This window comes from Onychomys torridus, unplaced genomic scaffold (assembly GCF_903995425.1).
Source record: "Onychomys torridus unplaced genomic scaffold, mOncTor1.1, whole genome shotgun sequence".
NCBI classification, from domain to species: Eukaryota; Metazoa; Chordata; class Mammalia; order Rodentia; family Cricetidae; genus Onychomys; species Onychomys torridus.
This window is the reverse complement of record NW_023411899.1, coordinates 1-21,494: the sequence shown is the minus strand read 5'-3', so window position 1 is coordinate 21,494 and position 21,494 is coordinate 1. Positions and strand designations below refer to the sequence as shown.

Sequence of the window (21,494 nt, the reverse complement as noted above, 5' to 3'; positions counted from 1 at the left end):
AAAGAAGAAAGAAAGAAAGAAAGAAAGAAAGAAGAAAAAAAAAAAAAAAAAAGTCCCAATCCCCACAAAGGAGACCAGAACTGTTTTCCACTCCAGCATCTAGACACCTTGGCCCCTACAGGACCCAGCCCTAAAGAGAGCGCGATATCCTAGAGTCCCATCTACACTTCCACTCCTTAGGAAACACTGCTGTCCACTGGAAAAGTCGAATCCTTTGCTCACACTCATTATCAAAGCCTTACAGCTAGTCTTCAGCCAAAAGAGCCCTGAGTGGAATGGGGTTGCAGGGACAGGACACAGTCCCTTCCCTGTGCTCCAATTCCTCAGTACATAACTCCCAAGCCTCAGTTTGTAGGTGGCCGAGGCCCTGCCCCCTTCCGCGCTGATTGGCTGGCTCGGGTTCTAGGGGCGGAGCGTTCGCGGGTACCTTAGCTAGGCTAGGGAACCCTGCAGAATTGGCATCCCTGGAACTATGGGCATCCCACCTTGGCCTCTGGTGTCTGTGCTGGTGGGCAGGAGTGCTGGGTGGCTCTGGGATGGTCTCCTGCACCCTAGGTTCGCCTGTCCCTGCCTATTTCCTTTCTCTTTTGGTTGTTATTGGCCACACCTGGCGCTTGGGCCACGGGTTACAGGTGAAGTGGGGCCTAAGGGCGGAAATGTACTTGGGCTAGGTTGAAGCAGAGGTGGTGGGTGGGCACTGATCCATAGGTGACTGCTGCTGATCTGATGGTGTAGTCTAAGTGCGTGCATTGGGTCTCTGGAAAGGTCTGGCGTGCGTCTGCGAACAGGGCTGCATGTGATTGTATCCACTTCCTGTGACTCCAGCTGGTGTGCTTGGACTTTGCATGCATTTAAATGTGATTAATGGGGCGATAGATGAGCAGTCACTCCAGACAGGGCTCTAAGCTTGCACAGGTTGTGCTTGCTATGGTTCCACTTGCAAGGACTCGCTTTTTGGTGACAGTGCACTCCCCAAAGCCCTCTTGGGGCAGCAATGCTAGAAACCCTGCCTTGCAAATCCTATTACATCACCTGAAAGAGCTTCCCCTCTTCCCTTTCAGAGTTATGTGAGCTGGGGCGCTCATCCCCAGCTTCATCTCTGGTTCAGGTTGCCTGGAGTCCTAGTTTGCCTATCAGCTTCCTGGCTCTGGGTGCAAGTCAACTCTATACCATGGCCTCCGTGTGGTGTCCCTGTCTGTTAACTAGAGCTAATATTGCCCCCAATCTCAGGGCTGGTGCCAGATGTCTGCAATGCTTGGCCTCACCCCAGCTACTACTAAAGTTGTTACTTTATGAAATCTGCTCCATGGGGTCTGTGCAAAGTGGGAATTGTGTCTATGAGCACAATACTCTGTGTGTCCTACCTGAGGCAGCCTGGGACAGATTATGGCTCTTTGACCTGTCACCTCCAGACTCAAGACTTGTGCTTGTACTCCCTGGCCTGCTTTGTAATGGTGGCCCTCAAGCCTACGGTCCTGAACATGCTAGGCAAAGATTCTACCTCAGAGCTCCCAACCTGCTGGCTTCTCAACTCTCGGATACTGACGGGGAATGTGTATGTTCTGGGGTCTCTGGTGCAGACATCGTCCCACAGTGAAGGCCAGGCATGCTCAACGTGCACCTGTTGCCTCATACACATGATGATGTAGGCTGGCTGAAGACAGTGGACCAGTAACTATTATGGCAGTGAGTAGAGAGTGGGGGCCCCTTCTAAGTTTTTCAGGGACCTGGACATTGGGATGAGAACAATGAGTCATCTGGACTCTTGTATCAAGGTATGTCTCCTAGTGGTCCCTCCACTGCCTGACCTTCATGTCCACAGTCCTAAATGAATATTCAGCATGCGTCTGTTCAGTACATCCTAGACTCGGTCATCTCCTCTCTACTGGAGGATCCCACCCGACGCTTCATCTACGTGGAAATGGCTTTTCTTTTCCCGTTGGTGGAAGCAGCAGACAAATGCAACACAGGATATCGTACAGAAACTGGTGCGCCAGGGTGAGCATGCCCCAAGAAGTGAAAGGAGGAAGCTCAGTCCAGCTTGATCTCTGAGATTATTTATTACTGTTATTTATTGGGGACACTGTCTTATTACATAGCCCTTCCTGGCCTGGATCTTGATGTGTACATCAGGCTGGCCCTTGAACTTGTGGAAATTCTCCTACTTCCCTAGTGCTTGAATGAAAGGCCTGGGCTACCAGGCATCTCCGGGATTTTTATCACGTCATAGTGTGTTCACACTGTACCTATAGTTCTACCTGCTTAGAATCTCTCTTCATGTGGAGACCTGTGTCTCACAAGGCCCTGACTCCAGTGGCTTCCCAGGAAGTCAGTCATGCAGATGTAAGCACCCTGGCTTGGAAACTCCCTTCCCCTCCAGATTCAGTAACAGTATGGTCTGTTTTCCTAGACTTGCCCAAGAGGGCCCTGTTCCTAACAGATACTCTTTCCCCCTTACATTCCTTGTACAGGGCGTCTGGAGTTTGTCAATGGTGGCTGGGTGATGAATGATGAGGGAGCCACCCACTATGGTGCTATTGTGGACCAGATGACACTTGGGCTACGCTTCCTGCAAGACACGTTCGGTAGCAATGGCCGTCCACGTGTAGCCTGGCATATTGACCCTTTCGGCCACTCTCGAGAACAGGCCTCTCTGTTTGCCCAGGTGCCAGCCATCCTATTTTCTTTTGGACCTGCCCCTTAGCTTAACTTCAAGTGTTCGTCTAGTTGCTCAAACCCTGCCCTTCTCTGGCAATTTCGGGGACTGGACACTGGCTTGCTGAGACCCCACCTCTTGGGTGAATTTGACTTCTGTGAGTTGAGTTCAAGCCCTGGTCCGTGTCCCAGGGCACCACAGGTGTGAACTGCTTTGCCTCTCTCCAGCTGGTTTGCTCCCTTCCCTTGAGCCTGCTAGGGTTGAGGCTACCACTTGACAGTGGCCAGTGTTGCTACCCTGCTTTAAAACCAGCTGCATGTCTGTGCTGACCATCCCCACCTCAGACAGCAGAGTGGAAAAACCTCCTTTTTGCTCTAACATAACCAGGGAGGTGGAAGGGGGTTCAGCTTTAAAGCTGCCTCTTCTTTGCTGACCCTTCTCGAGCTTAGAAGAACACATCCAGGCTTTGTGGGACCCATGCCTGTAATGTCAGCACTTGGGGGGCTGGTGCAGGAGGACTGTGAACTTGAGGTTAGCATGGCCTCAGACTGAGACCCTGTCTCAAATAAATCTAGCTTTATTAATTTATTTTTTTAGTTGTATTATTTAATATATATGGGTGTTTTGCCATGCCATGTATTATTTAACACACACACACACACACACACACACACAACACACACATACACACACACATATGAGTGTTTTGCCTGCATGTATATCTGTGCACCATGTATGAGCAGTGCCTGCAGAGGAGGGTTGTAGGGTTGTAGGATCTGCTGGAACTGGAGTAATGGATGGTTGTGAGCCACCGTATAGATGTTGGGGTATTGAACCCTGGTCTTCTGGAAGAGCAGGTAGGGCTTTAACCACTGAGCCATCTTTCCAGCCCCGGCAAAACCTAGTTTTAGTTGTGCATGCTTCCTCTGTGAATTTCCCAACTGGGCAAGAAGGACCTGCACTCACCCACTCCATCCCTTCTTCTGCACTTCAGATGGGCTTTGATGGCTTCTTCCTTGGGCGCATTGACTATCAAGATAAATTTTTTCGGAAGAAGGAACTGAAGATGGAGGAGGTGTGGAAGGCCAGTGCCAGCTTGAAGCCCCCAATTGCTGACCTCTTTACTGGTGAGGATGTGGGAGGGTAGGGGAGTCACACAAGACTTCAAGCTCAGAAGAGTCCAGGGGTTATTTTGTGATAAGCTGTGATTATCCTAGAATTTTAATGATTTTTGAGCTGGGCTCTGTGTGTTCTTTTTGTATTAGCCCTTTCTAATTCAGAAGTCTGTTCTGGGGGGACATGGCAGGCTCTGACCCCAGGGCAGGTCTGGGTGCTGAGTCCAATCTGGTTTACAGGTGTGCTCCCAATAATTATGACCCACCAAAGAACCTGTGCTGGGATGTGCTATGTGCAGACCATCCCATAGTGGAGGATGCTGAAAGTCCTGAGTACAATGCAGAAGCTTTGGTCAGTTACTTCCTGAAGCTGGTCTCTTCACAGGTAACACAGATATGTAGACCATGGGCCATAGCATGCAGGCACAGGCACCTAACCTTTCCCAAAGCCCAGGGGAATGCCTTCAAGGGATTTCCCTTTGGGATTTATTCTTCATTAGAAGGATACTGAAGGAGCTGGAGTGATTGCTCTGCACTTAAGAGCACTTGCTGGTCAATTATGAGGACCAGAGTTCAGATCCCAGCACCACCCACATTATAATCTAGTTCTCAAACTTAACTCCTCTCTGTCCCTTCTTCTGCAGTTTTCTCATTGTTCTCTCTTAGTTCTTATTCTTTTGTTCTTACCAAGCATGTATGTGTGTGTGTGTGTGTGTGTGTGTATGTGTGTGTGTTAATAAATGGGATATATTAACTACTTGTTGTAGATGTAACAGTCTTATTAAATAAGAAACACAGAGCCAAATGCAGAGTTAAAAGCCCAAGAAGTCAGAGCAGTAGCTAAGAGCTGAGACTAAAACCCTTTCTTACCCTTCACTGCCATCCTTCCCCTCAGAAAGAGGCCTACTTACTGTGTATCTGTCTTTTTATTGACTTTCTGTTCTGCCTTCTCATTGGTTGTAAACCCAACCACATGACCTCCTCATCACTGCCTGTCTATACAGACCTCTAGGTCTCTATGGTTGGTATTGAGATTAAAGGTGTGTGTCTCCATGCTGGCTGTATCCTTGAACACACAGAGATCTGCCTGTCATGTGATTGGGATTAAAGGTGTGCACCACCACCCGGCTTCTGCTGTGGCTTGCTATTAGCTCTGCCCCCCAGGAAACTCTGTTTATTAACATACAAATAAAATCACATTTTAGAAAAAAGGAAAAATGTTATAACTAATATAATAAAAACTATATACAAAAGTACAATAACCATATACCATATATACAAGCAATAAATACCTAAACAACGTCTAGTCCATTTGCATTTGACAAATTCAGAGAAAGTAATTCTATTATTTATCCTATTTTGGTAAGTCCAAAATGTACCTGATTCACTTTCTATCCTAACTTATTTTACTAACAGAACTATCTTATAACGTCTTTCAAATTTATATGCTTACTTTTTAGTGCGTTTCTTTTCTAAAATTCTTAACAAAGAAAACTATAACTATCTAAACTTTAACCATGACTATCTAATCTTCAACTATAAGTAACTAATTTTCAACTCCCTCAGAGACCCAAGAAGAAAATAATATTACCTAACAAAAATAAAAACAGAAAGTACATGCAAGCAGCTTCCAAAAAAAATGTTAGTTGACAGAAACAGCCAGCTGCCTGGACAGTCACCTGAAGTTTCTCCGCAGTGTTGGGGCATCATCTTCAGCCTATAGGCTTAGCGTATCTGACAGACTCATTTGTGAACTAGGATGTACACAAGGTCAACAATCAACCTCACATTTAGTAAGAGCAACCCATGTACCAGAAACACCTGAATTCCACTAGTGTCATGTCATGATTCAGGATTTTAAATTCTGGAAATTGTTGATGTTTTTTTTTAATTCAGCTGTCCATTCTTCTTGGCTGTGTGTGTGTGGTTCATCTTGGCATCCTGTTCTTCTCCATATCCCTCTATTAAATACCAGTCTATCATTGAGAGTTTAGACTCTGTCAGCTTAGTTACTCTTCAAGAACAACTGTTTCAGCTGCTGTTCCACTTCACATCAGAAGCCATCTGTCCACTGCTGGTTCAGCTGCCTTTGAACAAATGGGCCCGGTACCTTTTCTGGATTGCAAAGGCCACTTCAGGGATGGTGTCATATTGTCCTGGACTCAGCAGATGCCTTTTGTTAAAGCCACAACCACACTTATCTTGGCAAGAATTGGTAGTCCTTTGTTTTGTGTCCTGTCTGTCCTGTTTGTCAGCAGTTGATTCGAGGATACTTTGTTGTCCAGTGGCTAACTTTTGCCACAATGAAAGTTAACTTCATATGCAGTTTCTTCAACGCCCATATTTTCTCTGAAGTAGATTGTTACTGCCAGGAGCCGACATGTTTCACAGACATAACAAAAAAGAAAAATTTTCTAAGTTATTAAAACATTTTAAATGCCATATTCTGTAGATCTCTGAAGGGTTTGAAGATGACCTGACTATCTAAAATAGATATGCTCAATCTTGAAAACATACCTAATATGACTATAAGTTCTATTGTAATGTCTAACTACTAACTTTCATTTCTTTTTATCCTAATAGTTGGTAATAATAACATTCAAGATCAGCAAATTGCATTACATTGTTAAATGAACTGCATAAGTACAATATCTTGAACAAGATTAGAAATATATGTATAGCATTTTCTAACAATATCAATCTCAATATATACCATTTGTATACAATATACAAAGATCCAATCCAATGTAAAGTATTTAAAAATTGTAATTGTCTTTTAAAATAAATTCAATAATCTATCTTTTTATCTATATTGTATCTATATCTTCTCTTTATTTTTCTGAGTAGATTCAATAATCTACCCTCTATTCTATCATTTCTTTGTATCTTTTTTTTAAACAATGATCTTAACTCTAATCTCCTTTGCTTAACCCTTTCCTAACCCTTAACAACAACTTGTAACCAACCCTTCTAAACAATGAAAATTATCCCAGACCCAAAAAAACCACCCGCCCCACACCACCTCTTTGGGAATGTGGGAATCATCATATTCTTAAAATTGCTTCTTCCTGGATATGGGCGAAGGCATCTTTATTCTGAAAAGAAAAATTTTGGGTTAATTGTCAAATTCTATGAAAAGTAGCTATATCCTTTGTTGTCTAGTCTGTGTATAATGCCAAAGTTCAGGGTTTATCTCAAGTCCTTATTCAAGCAGTCTTTGAAACCAGATCATCTCAGCTAGCCCTCTCAAAATTGCTCTGAGCACTTTGTAGTCCAAAGCTGATATGTAGATGATGTTTGTCAGCTTAGTAGTAGTATTATTGTCCATGTGGAATTATTGTTGTTGTGGGGCCCCATCTTCTTCCTGGAGACTTCAGTTGATGTTAGGCCTGGCCGTGATTTCCTGCAGAAAACTGATAAGAGATTTGAACACAAAGACATGTATAGGCAGCTAATTGAAGCCTTTTTTTCTAGAATTAGTTAGTACTCTATATGACCATTAATATCTTAACAAAGTTTAAAATATATATATCTTGTAAATTTTGATTAAAGAATCTGAATAGAATCAAAGAATTGAGATTAGTAGTAATAGAATAGTCCCTTAATTAAATTGGTTTTTCTCCGCCCCATATAAGAAGATGACTCTTTCTTCTGGCATGATACAAGGACTTCACATTTTACTTTAACAACATGCTTGAGTTTAAAGAAGGAGAGAGCCATTCTCCAACTCCAAACCAACTTTAAATTTTAATTGAACTGGGACTACAAGAAGACCAATAGTGTTAAATTTCTTTAGAGAAGAGCAGAAATGAACATTTAGGAAGACTTATGAAATTTTATAGATGATATACCAATAGGGCATTTTACTCTTTTTTCTTGGGACATTTTTATTGATGATTTGTCCTTTTTCTTCAGATATCTCATTTGTCCAGAGTTCTTCAGATTCTGTAGCCTTCATTCTCCTCAAAGACAAAAACAAAAACCTTTCCCTAAGACTAATTTTGGGGAGGTTCCATTTTGACAAGTATATCTGATTAAATGTAAAGGCATGTGTTAATGGTCTAAGTTAGTTTAAATTGGATGGTCATGCTGGTTGATGAACTATAACCTCTTCTAATTAAGAGGTCTCTTTTGTTCAAATGGAACCTTTATCAATTTTAATGGTATTCACAGCTTATCTTCTCCTGTAGTAACAAAAGCAAAACCTTGTCCCCAACGTAACACACATCCTGGTTTCCATTCCGAGGTCAGCACATCCTTAGAGTATATAGGCTGATTTAATTCAGTTCTTTCTGTTATCCAATGTCTCTCTGCAGCTGTTGTTCCTTTCTCATTAGCATTCAGAAAATTCAAAGTTAATAGAGCATTGTGCAGTCTATTTCTGGGGGTTTTTGTTACCCCTTTCTGTTTATTTATCATGTCCTTTAGAGTTCTGTTGGATCTTTCTATAACTGCTTGGCCTGTAGGATTATGTGGTGTACCTGTAATATGCTTTATATTGTAATAAGCAAAAAAACTGTTTCACTTTACCAGAGACATATGCTGGAACATTGTCAGTTTTAATTTGTGCAGGTATACCCATGATGGCCATAACTTCTAGCAAATGAGTGATTACAGTATCAGCTTTTTCAGAACTCAAAGCAGTTGACCATTGAAATCCTGAATAAGTATCAATAGTATGGTGTACATATTTCAATTTTCCAAATTCTGCAAAGTAAAACATGTCCATCTGCCAGATTTCATTCCTCTGAGTACCCTTTGGGTTACATCCTGTCTGACTGTAAAAGGAACAATTAGGACATTTCCTTAGCATGTTGCCAGGTTTTGGAAAAATACTTTTTTTAAACCTTTACTATTCACATGATGTTTTTTATAAAATTTTACAAAATGAGGCCTCTAGCACATTTCCTATCAATAATTTATCAATCTCATCATTACCTTGTGCTAGAGGGCCTGGCAGACCAGTATGGGATCGGATGTGAGTTATATATAAAGGATGACTCCTTTTCCTGATTGTATTTTGTAACTGAATAAATAGTGAAGTTAATTCTGACTCATCAGGGATAAATTCTGCAGTCTCAATATGTAATAGCACTCTTTCAGCATACTGAGAGTCAGTAACTATGTTGAGAGGTTCTGAAAAATCCATTAATACCAACAGAATAGCATATAATTCAGATTTTTGAACTGAATTATAATGACTTTGAACCACTTTACTTAAATTTTTTGATTTGTAACCTGCCTTTCCTTATTTGTTTACATCTGTATAAAATGTTCGAACTCCAGATATGGGTTTTCCCCATACAATTCAAGGCAAAATCCAATCAGCTCTCTCTCTCTCTCTCTCTCTTTTTTTTTAAATAAAAAAATTGTATTTACTTAGAAGCATTCAGAATGTCAACAAAACAGCTGCAATTTTTTTTTTTTTTGCAATTACAGAGTGGTATTCAGTTAACAGAACAACAGTTATCTTCTTATAAGCTGCATCAGAGACAACTGAAAATGAAAACAAAAACAAAAACAAAAAATAAAACAAAAACAAAAAAACCCTACCATCCCCATATATAACTAATTTGTGCTGTGCACCAACAAGAACCTGCTTTAAATTTCCATGCCAGTTTACATATCCCAGACTGTACCAGGCAAGGTTAGTGGCTACTGAAAATACCACCAGGACAGGGCTAGCTAAAGACACATTCGATAGTGTGTTAACTATACAAAAAAGACACTGTACAGTTTAAAAACAAATCTTACACAGCCTAATATTTCATTTTTTTTCTTTAAAAGGAGTGAGTTGTGTACAGGGGGTTAAATGAAAAAACTGCGCTAGAACCAACTTATTCATCATCTTCTTCATCTTCGTCTTCCTCTTCTTCCTCCTCTTCCTCATCCTCTTCATCCTCCTCCTCATCTTCCTCTTCCTTCTTTTTCTTGCTCTTTTCAGCCTTGACAACCCCCTCTTGGCCGCATCGGGTTTTGCTTTAGCTCTGTAGCAGCGATATCCTTCTCATACTTCTCCTTCAGCTCGGCAGCCTTCTTCTCGCAGGGCTGCCTGTCGTCAGCAGCGGTGTTGTTCCGCATCTCCCCCAGCTTCTTCACAACGTCCCCGATACTCAGAACAGAACAAGAAGAAGGAAACTCAGTTTCTTTTTCTCCTCTTCCCATCCACCCCCACCCGCTTCTCTTCTACATGGTCCTTTTCCGTTCCTCTTGTTTCTTCTTTAAAAAATGTTTAGTTATTTTATGTGTATGGGTATTTTGTGTGCATATGTATCTGTGTACCTTGTACATGTCTGGTACAGAGGCCAGAAGAGGTCATTGCATTCCCTGAACTGGAGCTCCAGATAATTGTAAACTGCCGTGTGCTGTTGGGAATTGAATTTGGGTTCTCTGGAACAGCAGCTGGTGGCCTTAACCACTGAGCCACTTCTCTGTTTGTCAAGAGACAGAAAGAATCTCACTCTATATCCCTGGTTGGTCTTGAAGTCACAGAGATCCACCTGCCTGTACCCTTGAGTGCTGGAGTTAAAGTACTTCCTCCTCCTCCTCCTCCTCCTCCTCCTCCTCCTCCTCCTCCTCCTCCTCTTTCTCCTCTTCCTTTTCCTGTTGGGATTCATGTATGAGTTTCATATATGCTTGGCAAGGGCCTCACACTCCAGCTCACTCTTCCAGTTTTTTTTCTTTTCTTTTTTTCTTTTTTCTTTTTTTTTTTTTTGATTTATGTATTTATTATGGATAACAGTGTTCTGCTTGCATGCATGCCAGAAGAGGGGACCAGATCTCATTACAGATGTTTGTAAGTCACAATGTGATTGCTGGGAATTGAACTCAGGACCTCTGGAAGAACAGCCAGTGCTCTTAACCTCTGAGCCATCTTTTCAGCCCCCCTCTTTCAGTTTTAAAGACCCTTGTGATTATTCTGGGTGTCTAGTTTAAGGTCAGCTGACAGAAATTCCAATTCCCTTAAAATTAAAAAAATATATCATTTTGTCTCCAGGCATGGTGGCACATGCTTTTCATTTTAGCACATGGGAGCAGAGACAAATCAATTTGCCTTTTGGTAGTCTGACAGTGCTAAAAAATCCCAACCACCCCCCCCCCCACAGTTTCTACCTATAATGGCATACTTAACTTTCCCATAATTAATTAGTTAATTAATTAATTGTTTTTGAGACAGGATCTCCTGCAGCCCAGGCTGGCCTCTGCTTGCTGTGTAGCTGAGAATGACTTTGAACTTTCTCTAGGCCTGTACCTCTGGAGGGTTAGGGTTACAGGTGTGCTGGGGGTTAAACTCGGCTCTGTAGGAGCTAGGTGAGCACCGTACCAATGGAGCTACACACGCCCAACCTCCCCTGTTTCAATGATAAAGTTGGAATTATTAAAAAAGTTTTGTAAACCAGCTAGGTGCAGCTGCCCATGCTTCTTGTCCCAGATACCAGGGGAGCTGAGGCAGGAGATCACTGAACTCAAAAATTGTAGGTCAGCCAGGGCAGCTGGATAACATGGGAGATTGTCCTCAAACAAAACAAATGAAAAAGAAGAAAATTGTATAAAATTATAGGATCATCCCTGAAATCCTTTTAAGAGTGACTGACAGTGTGTGGTCTTGGCCAAGAACATGTGCCCACATTTGACTACTGTTTTGTACTCAGAAAGGGTGGTTTAGGGGCTGGAGAGATGGCTCAGAGGCTAAGAGCATTGGGTGCCCTTCCAGAGGACCATACAGTGGCTCACAGCCATCTGCAATTCCAGTCCCAGGGAACTTCGGACTTTCGAGGGCATCAGGCATGCAGGTGGCGTATGAACACACATGTAGGCCAAAACATTAAATATAAACGTTAAATAAAGAAATAAGAAGAACAAACAACAAAAAATGTAGAGAGCTCAACCTGTTGGATGCCTGTGGCCCTGGGAAGGTCAGATCCTGAGGCTCACACACGCCTTTCCCCAGCAGCAGGCAGAGGGGAGCAAGGTCCATGTTCTCTACTCCACCCCTACGTGTTACCTCTGGGAGCTGAACAAGGCCCAATCTAACCTGGTATTTGAGCAGGGGACTGGGGAGCTTGGGGGTGGGGTTGGCGTGCTCCCTGGGTTGTGACTGCTCTCAATGCCCTGTGCAGGTCTGTGAAGGAGGATGACTTCTTTCCTTAATGCCGACGGCCCCCACATGTTCTGGACAGGCTATTTTTCTAGCAGACCGGCTCTCAAACACTATGAGTGCCTCAGCTACAACTTCCTGCAGGTGAGTGAGCATGTGGGGACCCAGGAGGCCCAGAGAAGCTGCTGCCTAATATAGCCCTTTCTCCCTCCTCAGGTGATGCAACCAGCTGGAGGCACTGGGCGGTCTGCAGCCAACGTGGGAACCCTATGGCACAGGAGACAGTGCACCCCTTAGTGAGTGTCGTCTGTGGACCATGGAATTGAATGGGATGAGAAGGACAGGTTGAAGCTAGAAAACCAAAAGCATTCCTAGGGCACTTTACTTTGGTGGTGCTGGGGATCGAACCCTGAACCTCTTGAATGCCAGACAGGACTGTACCACTGAGTGCTGAGCTACATCCCTAGACTTGAGGTTCTACTTTCTTTTTTTTTTCTTTTTCTTTTTCTTTTTGTTGTTTTGTTTTTTGTTTTTCGAGACAGGGTTTCTCTGTGTAGCTTTGCGCCTTTCCTGGAACTCGCTTTGTAGACCAGGCTGGCCTCGAACTCACAGAGATCCTCTGGCCTCTGCCTCCCGAGTGCTGGGATTAAAGGCATGTGCCACCAATGCTCGGCGAGATTCTTTCTTTTAAATTTATTTTTATGTGTTTTTCCTGCATGTGTATTAGTGCACCACATGCATATCTGGTTACTTTGGAGGCCGAAAGGGTGTGTCACATTCCCTAGAGCTGACGTTATAGACATATAGACACTTATGATATTGGGAGTCAAACCCGGTCCTTTGAAAGGTCAGCCAGTGCTCTTAGCCCGTGGGCCATCGATGGCTCCAGCCTTCCAGACCATTCTTAAATCTCCTAAGAACCCTGTTAACCTGCACCCGACCTTTTGTGTGTGCGTCCTTGGTGGTGGGGCTCAGAGTTCTGTGGGAGATGGCATCCGACTGATGTTCTGTTGGCAGAGGAGGCAGTGGCGGTGCTCCAGCACCACGATGCGGTCACTGGTACTGCACGGCAGGGCGTTGTAAATGACTATGCACGGCAGCTGGCAGCAGGCTGGAGACCCTGTGAGGTGTGAGGGGCAGGACTTTGAAGGAACTAAGAAGGGCATGATCCTGGGTGATGGGAGGGCCCCAGAGTACTCTTAGGGGTGGGTTTGGGAGGAGGAGGAGGGGCCGTGCTTGGGAGAGAAGGGGTGGGGCTTACAGGAAATGGGACTGGATCTCAGTAGAGAGATTGGGTCTTGTAAGGGCATGACCAGGCTTCCAGGGGTGCAGACCTTGGGTGCAGGTCTTTGGTGATCCTCACCAGTTTTGGTGAGCAACGCTCTGGCGCAGCTCAGCTTCTACAAACAGAACTCTCCTTCTGCCGCGAGCTCACATCAGCATCTGCCCAGTCAGCCAGAACTCAGAGCAAGTGAGTAGGGCTGGGAGGCAGGTGGGACAGGGAGCTCCAGAAGGTGAAGCCTGCAGTGAAGGGGATGGAGCGGTTGCATAAGTTATGTTTGGGGGATTGGGGTACAGGAAAATGGGACAGGATAGTTCATCACAGGGGGCACGGCTTGTCCCTGGAAGGCCAGACCGGAAGATGCCCGCTAGGTGGGTGTGGAGGCCTGTTGTGACTCTGCCCTTCCTGCCATAGTTCCAGGTAACTGTTTACAACCCCCTGGGCCGGAAGGTGCATCAGATGGTCCGACTGCCAGTCAGTGAAGGCATCTTCTTTGTGGAGGACCCTAATGGAAAAACTGTGCCCAGTAATGTGAGCCTGCTCAATGACCCCCCCCTTCCCAATGCGTTTCCCCCAGACCTTGTAGATATCTCTGTGCGTTTCTTCCTCTTCTGTGTGTCTCTCTACATCAGGAACACCCTCCCACAAGTGACAGCCCTTCAAATGTCCCTTGGAATTTGCTCTCCCTTTCTGATCCTCTCCTTTTTCTTTCCAACAGGCTTTCATGTGTAGCCCAGGCTAGCCTCCAACTTGTGATCTTCCTTTCTTAACCTCTTGGGTGTTAGGATTGAGGGTTTGGGTCACCTCACTGTTCCCCCAGCAGATGTCCTGTTTATGGACAGCCTCTTCACTCCAGGAGGTCTCCTTTCCTGAACCTCTCAGCCCCCTCCTGTCTCTGCTTCCTATTTCTGCCCAGACTCCTAGTCTCTCTGTATATACCCCCACCCTCTCCCCTTCTCTCTTCCCTCCTTCCTCTTCTCCCTTTCCTTCCTGTTTCGTCTTTGGTGAACCAGGTATAGAACATGCTGGGCAAAGGCTCTTCTTCCTCTCCCTGTCACACCTAGGTTTCTTCTTCTGTCTATTCCTCCCCCCCCACCCCCCAGGTTGATGCTGGCACCCATGACTGGCTTTAGAAGTGTCTTCGTGACTCTTGACTAGTGGCCTCTCTCTCTCAAGGTGGTGATACTTCCCAGCTCCTACAGTAAGAAGTACCGATGGGAGCTGGTGTTCTCAGCCTCAGTGCCTGCCCTGGGCTTCAGCATCTACTCTGTGGTCAAGGTGACTGTCCATAACTCCCAGGCCAGAGCCTTCCGGCCAGGCCCAGGAAACCCAGGTCCTATGTCTTGGCCATTGAAAATGAGGTGAGATGTTATTTGAATCTCCTTGCTTGCCTCTGTGACAACTTTAAAGAGTTATAAAAACTGCTTGGATTCTGGGTCAGTGGGTTCTAGGTCATTCTTGGTTTAACTCATCTCTCCTGATTGTGTGTTCTTTAGTGAGGAAAGTGACCTTTGATCCTCACTTTCCTTTCTGGAGCAGTTGTGTAAACCTAGTGTAACCATGAGATTAATATAGGTATGTCAGGGCCCATGACAGGTAGGTGTTCAGGGGACATGGAAGGTGATGTGTGATATTTTGTTTGTGTTCTGACAAATAAACCTTGCCTGGAGATCGGAGGGCAGAGCTAGCCACTAAGTTAACCATAGAGGCCAGGCAGTGTTGGCACACACTTATCCCAGCACTCTGGAGGGGAAGCAAGAAGATCAGGAGTTCAAGGCCACCCTGAGCTACACGTAGTTGAACGAGTCTAAAGAGAAACAGAGCCAGGCAGTGGTGGTGTATACCTTCAATCCCAGCACTAGAGGGGTAGAGACAGGAATATAAGGTGGGAGACAGGATCTTGCCCCCATTCAGTCTGAAGATTTGCAGAGGTAAGAAGTTTATGGTGGCTGGCTGCTCTGCTTCTCTGATCTTTCAGCTTTCACCCTCAATATCTCACTCCAGGTTTTTCTTATACAACTAATTAGGATCATGCTTCAGGAAGGCTTCTTTGATAAGGAGACAACTGAAGGCTCGGATTGTACCTCAGTGACAGACACTTGCCTAGCACCTGTGAAGCCCTGGGCTCCATCCTGAGCACCACAGAAACAGTTATAAATGAAGAGCTAGTATCTTAGTTAGGGTTTTACTGCTGTGATGAAATACGATGACCAAAACCAATTGGGAGGAAAGGGTTTATTTTGCATACACTTCTAGGTAACCGTCCATCACTGAAGGAAGTCAGGACAGGAACTCAAGCAGGGCAGGAATCTGGAGGCAGGAGCTGATGCAGAGGCCATGGAGGAGTGCTGCTTACTGGCTTGCTCTTCATGGCTTGCTCAGCCTGCTTTCTTATAGCACCCAGGACCACCAGCCCAGAAGTGTCTCCACCTCTCATGGGCTGGACCTTTTCCCATCATTCACTAATTTAGAAAGTGTTCTCCAGGCTTGCTGTTCTATCTTACAGAGTTATTTTCTCAATTGAGGTTCCCTCTTCTCAGATGACCCAAGCTTTGTGTCAGGTTGACATAAAACTACCCAGCACAGCTGGAGAAATGGCTCACCAGGTTAAGAGCATGCACTGTTCTTGCAGAGAACCCAAGTTTGGTTCCCAGTACCCAAGTCTAGCAGCTCATAACCAACTGCCTGTAAGTCCAGGTCTAGGGGGACACAGTGCCTCTGGCCTTGTTGGCATCTGCAATCATGTCCACACACACACACACACCCAAATATATGCATAATTACAAATAATTATCATAATCATAATTACTGTAACTTCACCTCTAGGGGGACACAATTCCTCTGGCCTTGTAGGCACCTGCAATCATGTCCACATACCCACCTATACACATAATTAAAAAATAATAATTACTGTATCTCTAGGTCTAGGGGGACATAATGCCTCTGGCCTCATAGGCACCTACAATCATGTCAATATACCGGCCTATACACATAATTAAAAAATAATAATATTAATTACTGTAACTCCAGGTCTACGGGGACACAATTCCTCTGGCCTTGTAAGTCCCTGCTATCATATCCATTAACCCACCTAGATACATAATTAAAATAATAATAATTAATCTTAAAAAATATGTCCTGGCAAGTTGTAGTGGTCAATCCCTTTAATCTTGGCACTTAAGAGGCAGAGGCAGGTGGATATTTGTGAGTTCAAGATCAATCTGGTCTGCAGAGTGAGTTCCAGGACAGCCAGAGCCACATAGTGAGACCCTGTCTCAAAACCAAAACCAACCAACCAAACAGAAAAAACCAACCCCCACCCCAAAAAACTTAAAAAAACTCAAAACCCAGGTAAGTGAAAGAAAGCAAAGCAGATTGTCCCCAGACCTGGCATATTTGCTATGTGGGCTCCGTCTTTCATAAAACATACTAAAAGTTGTATCAGGATGGTGTGGACCTCGGTATGGTGCAGTGTGTCTGTAGTCCTGATACTTTGTGGGCACAGTTAGGATTGGTGGGGCTTGCTGGTTAGCCAGTGTTGTTGAGTTGGTGAACTCCAGGTTTAGTGAGAAACTGTCTCAAAAAACAAGGTGAACAGCCTGGTCTACGTAATGAGTTGAGGCTATCCAAAGGCACATAGTGAACACCTCGTTCAAACAATAAAAATAAAAGGGGCTGAAGGGATGCCCAGTGGTTGAGAACACCAGCTGTTCTTCCAGAGGACCTGGGTTCAGTTCCCAGCACCCACCTGGCAGCTCACAAATGTCTGTAATTCCAGTTCCAGGGGATCTGACACACTCACACCAGTGAATGTAAAATAAAAATAAATAGATCATTGAAAAAGATTAAAAAATAAAAATTATGGTAGAGAACCATTGACACCTAGCCAGATTCAGCCCCTTGCCTTCATATGAATCATAAGAATGTACACACACAAACACGTACTCAGGCAGACATACCACACAAAAAAGTTATATGATGATACTTCTGTGAAGATAAGTAATGTCCATGCAAGTCTCTTTATGACATGTTCAGTGTTACTATTCAACTTTTCTTTATATTTTAAAGGAAATGGAAATGTTCTTCAACATTTTGGGACACTGTTTCATAGGGTCTAGACTGGCCTTGAACTTGATGCATAGCTCAAAATGACATTGAACTCCTAATCTTCCACCTCCACCTCCTGAGTGCTGGATTATAGGCATGTGCCACTATGTCAGATTTATATGGTGCTGAGGGCAAGCACTCTGCCAACTGAGCTATGATCACTATTATAACAATATTTCTGTGAGCCACTGAAAGCCTTATGGGTTCTGGCATTCAGCTCATGGGTCAGATGAAACACTGGTCAAGCTCTGGATCAGGTGAGGACTGGGGTCACTTTAGAATACAATAGTTGGCTCTGCTGCTGTGAGGTTACAGACTGGATCACTATAGAATTGAGGGTCTCTGCAAAGGGCTGAGTTAGTGCTAGAGGGCCATGGTGGGTTAGAAGTGGCCAGACATTAAAGTTGGCAGGAGCAGCTGAAGCTTTTGCTGCCAAGGAGATGCTTGTTCACATGTGTGCTCCATTTCCCCGCCTAGTACATCCGGGCTACATTTGACTCTGGAACAGGGTTATTGATGAAGATTGAAAACATGGAACAGAACATCTCACTCCCTGTGAGCCAAGGCTTCTTTTGGTGAGGAAGGGCTGCTATGTCAGGGCTGGTTGGTGCACAGAGCTGGGGTGGGAGAGAGCTGAGTCCCCTGCCTGATGCTCACTTACTCTGGTCCCAGGTACAATGCCAGCACTGGGACGAGAAGAGCACTCAGGCCTCTGGTGCCTACATCTTCAGACCCAGCCATCTTGAACCACTGCCTGTAAGCCACTGGGCTCAGATCCATCTGGTGAAGGTCTGTAGCCAGAAACTATGAGTGGGTTTGGGGGTAGGGGTGGGAATGTGGAATCTGGGAACAGGATGTGCCACATGTAGGGTGTGGGTGGGAACGATTTCATCTTCTAATTATTTTAAATGTTTTTTGTGTGTTCCTCTGTGTGTCTGTTTCTGTGTGCACATGTGTGGAGGTTAGAGGACAATTTGTGGGAGTCTACCACATGGGTCCCTAGGATAGAATGTGGGTCATCAGGCTTGGCAGCAAGCACCTTTACCTGATGAACTATCTCTGGTCCCCAAGGATGGTTTTCCTGTGTAGTCCACCTGTCCTCAAAGCTCTTGATCTTGCCTCAGCCTCTGGTGTGCTAGGATTGCAGGAGTGCCTCACCATGCCTGGCTTTAATTCTCCTTTACATATGGAGTAAAGGCCCAGGCTTCACTGCTGACAGAGAAAACCTGCTTCTATAAAGATCTGTCAACATGTTCATATCCATTCCTCGCTTTGGAAATTGGAGGTGAAGGGAGCGGCAACATATAATTGCTTAGAGTTCACCAAGGTCTATGAAATGAGTTTGCTTGGAATGTAGTTTAGATCACTTGCATATGAGTAAAGGCTTGAGTTCTAGCTCCAAACCACCATGACAGGGAGGGGCTGTTATAAGAGCACGGGGGGTGGGGTGGGCAGAGGGAGGGCTGAGGCAGGAAGATATGAGGTTCAAGGCCTGCCTAGGCTATTTAATGGTACTCTCCCGCCCCCGCTTGCAACAAAAACATTTATATGTGGGTGTATTTTGATAATTCACTCTTAATTTTTCTTGAGAGTCTCAAGTGGCCCCTAATGATTTCTGATGTTTCCTTCTGGGGAGGGAAAGGAGTAGATGCAGGCTTCTGAGGCTCATATTTGATGTGATTCCCTTCTAAGCCAATGTCTACATACCTGTATTAAAATATGGTTTAGAGGCCAGGCAGTGATGGTGCATACCTTTAATCCCAGCACTTGGGAGGCAGAGGCAGGCAGGTCTCCAAATTCGAGGACAGCCTGGTCTCTAGAGTGAGCTCAAGGATTGCAAGGGATACACAGAAACCCTGTCTCAAAAAAAAACAAAGAAGATTCTTTTCTTCCTGGCCATGCATGGTGGTGCATGTTTTGATCCCAGCACTGAGAGGCAGAGGTAGGTAGATCTCTGTGAGTTTGAGGTCAGCCTAGTCTGCATAGTGAGGCCCTATCTAAAAAAACCAACAACAGCAATAGAAACATTCTTCTAACAGAATGTCTGGCTGGACATCCAGGGAGGTGGAGGTCTCACATTTGCCAACATTTCTTCGGTCTGGTTCTTGTCCCTTGAACTTCTTTAATGTTCCTCACGGTCCAAACAGACACCCAGGCTCCGGCCACCACGCCTGTGTTTGAGCCAGAGAGAGGGAAAGGGTCATGCACTGTTCGTACTACCTTGATCACTTTCCGTGGGGCAGATTGTGGCCGCACAGGTCCTGATAGCACAAGGAGGACTAGACATGCAAAGCTGGAATCCTGTTCTAAGGAGGGAAGATGGGGCAATAGTGGTTAGCAAGTATATGTGGATTCAGTCAAGGGCTGTGTGGCCTGTTGGGCATGGTAACACACACCTGAAATCCCAGCACTGGGGAGGTAGAGGCCGCAGGATCGGGAGTTCAGGGCCAGTTTTCAGTTTTGACTCCTGCAGAGTTTGAGGTTAGCCTGGAGTACTTGAGAACTCTATGTCAGAATGAAAAAAAAGAGGTGAGCTGGCCATGGCCAGGCTCTGGATTCCATCAGCAAGGGGCAGAGGTGAGGAGTTGGGGTGGGAGGGTGGAGCTGGTAAGAAGGTTCAGAAGGTAAAGGTGCTTTCCACCAAGCCTACCTGTGTGCAATCCCTGAAACCCGCATGGTGGGAAGGGAAAGCCAGTCCCTGTAAGTTATGCTTTGATCTCCACATGTATCTTCCACACAAGAAAACAAAAGACACAGTGAGAACACCATACTGAGTTAGTCTGTGAGGTGGATGTTAGTGGGATATCCCTTTTGGGGATTCTTGGCGATTTGAACGTGGCTCACACCAGCCCTCCAATGTGCCTGTAGACAGCCTTGGTGCAGGAGGTACACCAGAATTTTTCAGCCTGGTGTTCTCAAGTGGTTCGCCTGTACCCAGGACAACGTCACTTGGAGCTGGAGTGGACGGTGGGACCAATCCCAGTGAGGTCAGTGGCATATTTTCTGGAGTGAGGAGCAGACACAGTGGTGTGTAGGAGTCTCACAAGGGTCCTTTTCCACCGAGCACAGAGATAACTCGGGGAAGGAGGTCATCAGCCGCTTTAAGACCCCGATGAAAACGAATGGAGAGTTCTACACGGACAGCAACGGCAGGGAGATCCTGAAGAGGAGGTGGGGAGGGTGTCGTGGGGAGTCTGTGGTGTGTGGGATGTGGTGATGGGATGAGGGTGGGATGAGGAAGAGGAAGCAGGACTCCAAATCTGACCATATCACACCTCTTCCCAGACGTGATCATCAACAAACTTGGAGATTAAATCAGACTGAACCGGTGGCTGGAAATTACTACCCTGTCAACACTCGTATCTACATCTCGGTACCTGCCCTGCCACTGTCTCAGACTAGGAAGCACCTCCCAGATCCCTGGGGCAGGGTGGGCTCCCACCAGGGACCCACATGCTCAGTCCCCCTTACACCTAGGATGGGCACATGCAGCTGACCGTGGTGACCGACCGTTCCCAGGGGGCAGCAGTGTGAAGGATGGCTCCCTGGAGCTCATGGTGAGAGGGGAGCCCGATCCACACTGGGTTTCTCCCATAAGGCCCACCCAGACCCAGCCAAGCTTGGAGGATGTGGTTGGTACTATGTCCTGTCTGTGGCCTTGGTTCCTCCTCTTCCCTCCCTCCCTTTCTTGTGCTGGGATTACAGGCCTGCATCACCACGCCTGGTTTTGGGATTGTGCTTCTAAGTTCCACTTTCCCTCCTCTTACCCAGTCCTTGCTCAGGCCTTGACTTGTCCTGTGATGGTGCTCTAGTTAAGCACTTACTTACCTTCTTTGTCCTGGACCCTTGTTGGTTGGGCCTCACGTCTGCTGGGTCCCTACCAGCAGATCTGATCTTGGTCTTCAGTTTCTGTTGGAATCCTGCAAGCCTGTACCCAGTTTCTGAACGGGGATCACTTGCTCTTTCCTCACTCTTTCCTGTCCACTCCTCACAGGTGCACAGAAGACTATTGGTAGATGATGAGCACGGACTGGCTGAGCCCCTCCTGGACTCAGGGACTGGGAAAATTGTGAGAGGGCGCCACCTTGTGCTTTTGAGTTCTGTTAGTGATGCAGCTGAAAGGCACTGCCTGCTGGTGGAGAAGGAGGTCCTGGCCCCTCAGCTGGTGCTGGCTCAGGGTGTTGGCAGTCCCTATTACTCCTGGGCAGCACCAAGGATGCAGGTGAGGGACAGCGA

The 21,494-nt window shown here is 45.6% G+C and overlaps 1 pseudogene; it reads left to right on the top strand.

The window, feature by feature from the left end:
- Positions 1–529: 529 nt before the first annotated feature.
- On the top strand, positions 530–21,480 carry LOC118575413 (annotated as a pseudogene).
- The last annotated feature ends 14 nt before the right edge of the window (positions 21,481–21,494 follow it).